Here is a 3,011-nt window from a genome sequence, read left to right on the forward strand (position 1 = left end):
TATGTATGCAGTGATTGAAATATGTTCTAGTGGCAAAGTGGAAAATAAAAAATGTTGGACAAAGTAATAGAATTATATATCGACTAAGATACTTCAGAAAGTTCCTAGAAAATTAAGTTTAAAATGAGTTTATTTGGGCCAATGCCATGGTACAGATTTTGTTTTTCCAGGTTCATAATTTAATGTACATATTGAATTACCACAGTTGAGTTGAATTAGCTTCTCCAGGCATGAGGGCAGATGGGGAAACAATTTGTAATCGAGTTATGTTGCTTTCACAGCTGGAATTTTTAGACCTTAAGCTGAAGTACATAACCAGCAAAGCAATGCCTCCATATGCGGCTAGTACACAAGTCATTCTGCCTGTGAGCATGTAAGAGTTGAAATACGTTTTGATTTCAGTGAACTGGAATTGGGCATCAGGTTCTGGACCTGACATGATATCAATCTTCTCAGAGCTACCAACTCCTCAACTGACATCCTTCAAGGCCCACCGATAGTGAACTGGCCCCAGCCAGAAGCAATGGTATAGATTGAGCTTTTATCTGTCACACTCGTGTCAAATGTGGGTACTGGTTCCAGTCCTAGCTTTTCCACTGCCAATCCAGCTCTTTGTTTATGGACTAGAAAAACAGCAGAGGATGGCCCAAATCCTTGGGTCCCTGCAAAAACATTGGAAACTTAGAAGAAGTTTCTGGCTGTAGATCTTTCCCTTTGTAGAAATCTGTCATTCAAAAAAAAAAACATTCTTTTAAACAATGAAGTTATTTTAATGTAAAAATCAAAATTCATTGAATCCTTTTTGTGTAATATGCCTTATACGCAAGCTTTTTAAAAGTCCCTAGCATGAATTTCACTGTTTTTAAAAAACAATTTGTATATTTTATATTATTATCTTTATGCTACAGTTCCACATGTACAGGGATTCCTCCCTCCACCCTTCCATAGCTTCTCCCAGTTCCCCCTGTATTATAACAATAATACAGTCCTTCAGCTACAACCTTAAGTCCTACATTCTGCTATTTCAATATATTGTGACACTGTAATTATAAACAATTGTACATAGTCTAGTATGCTACTGTAAAGTTACATGTATCAAGTTTCATTGGGATTCCTCCTTTTATAAAGGAACAGACATGTATACTGCAATATATCTTCACTTCGGATATGCTAGTCTCCATCATATAGCTCACCTATAAAAATGTTATTACATTTATTCACTAATGTATTTTGTGAATTTTAAAGAAAAACACTAATCTTTTTTTTAATTAATATTTAGCATTATATGACAGTTTCATAGGCTTTGGGAATCCCCCTCCCCCTCCCCTCCCCCCTGGTGGATTCCTCCACCTTGATGCAGCATTACAGTTCAAATTCAATCAAGATTCTTTCCTTGCAAACATATATTAAGCATGGAGTCCAGCTACTTATTGTCCAGATGGGTTGAACAGTTTCTTGGGGAGACCATTTCTGGTCCGAAGTCAGAGCTGGTATAATATCATCACAGTCAATTAAGAGTCCCAATATAACATCAACAGCAATTTGCAATATTATGGAATTGACATAGTTTTGAGTAACCAGTATGTTAAAGAAAAAAAAACAATAAAAAACAAACAAACAAAAAAAACAAAGAACAAAACAACAAAAAAACAAGTCCTAACCACAACCTATGATTAGCTCATTGACATCTCAATTTTAGTTTATATACAGGACCGGACCGGCTGCTATATACCCCGAAAAGGCCACAGGGTACCATTCAGCTGTCTCATGTCTATTTTATTTTAGTATTTAGCCATTTGTTGTGTTGAAGTATAATTTTGTTGATCTTGGCAGATTTTGGGATAATCCAGACTGGCTTGTAACTCTAACAAGATATTTGTTGACATTTAAGGTGCAGAACATTTTTTTTTTGGGGGGGTGTGCAGGGAAATCCTCAACACCTTGGTGAGGAGTGACCAATCTTTGTGTCCCACCCAGCAAGGCATGAGCCAATCCATGCCAGCTCTTTCCTGTCAGATTTCAAGCTCTACTTACCCCCAACCGGAGCTTCCGCAGGGGATGGAAGAAGTCCAAACACTACCGTGCAGAAACCAACGTCATCGGAAAGACAGCCAGAAGCCCTGAGCGGTCAGCAGACACAGAAGAACAATTAATGTCCTTCAGGACCAGGGAGGAGAGCTTTCTCTGGTCCGAGCCTGGCTCCACCTCTGGACCCCCACCCTCCCTCGCAGTGACCATCGGGATCGCTTCGAAAACCCCTCACAGCAAACAAACAATCATACAAACTAAAAAAAAAAAAAAAAAAAACCCTAAAATAAATAGACAAACAACAGAAAAACACTAATCTTTTAAGTCCATTCTCATAGTGTTTTAAAGTAGCTGTATGTGTATGTGTGCATATGGAATTCTTGAAAAGGCCTGTAAGAAACTGTTAGAGACCTTGTTCTGGGAAACATAACAGAAAAAGAAGTAAGCAGTGTGGAGATTTATTCATTGTGGAGATTTGCCCCTGAAAACCCAGATCACAATGCCTGAGGACTCTGAATCTTAACTCTTTAAGGCAGTCTGAGAATGCTGCAGGGAGCAGACTCCCTACTGAGATTGCAGATAAACCTTGGGCTGGTTAACATGTCTGGGGAGGTGTGAGGCATCTTCATAATCTCCCTGTTCCTTCAGTGATTGTGGCCTAAACATAACTGAGCACAAACACAATTCTGTTGGATTCTATTTCTAGTTAAATCTGTTTGTTTACTAATGTGGGTTCCTGTAATTCATGTTTACTTATCCAGCTGTTTGGAGCCTTGTGATTGTTTCCCCTAATCCCTTGTAACCTATTGGTGAAGTAGTTTGCTTACCACTGTTCCATTAACTTGTAACTTTACAAACCTGCTTGACTGAAAAAAAAAAATTGGTATAAGACCTGAAAAATTCAATAAAGTGTGCATTCATTCATCACACCTGTGTACCCTGTAGCCCAAAGTTCCTCTTGGCGTGGATGTCACACTTTAAGT

The 3,011-nt window shown here is 38.5% G+C and overlaps 1 pseudogene; it reads right to left on the reverse strand.

Annotated features, from left to right (window-relative positions):
• Positions 1 to 264: 264 nt before the first annotated feature.
• On the reverse strand, positions 265 to 439 carry LOC131480953 (ATP synthase membrane subunit K, mitochondrial-like; annotated as a pseudogene).
• Between the last annotated feature and the right edge of the window lie 2,572 nt (positions 440 to 3,011).

Source organism: Ochotona princeps, chromosome 8, assembly GCF_030435755.1.
Source record: "Ochotona princeps isolate mOchPri1 chromosome 8, mOchPri1.hap1, whole genome shotgun sequence".
Lineage (NCBI taxonomy): Eukaryota > Metazoa > Chordata > Mammalia > Lagomorpha > Ochotonidae > Ochotona > Ochotona princeps.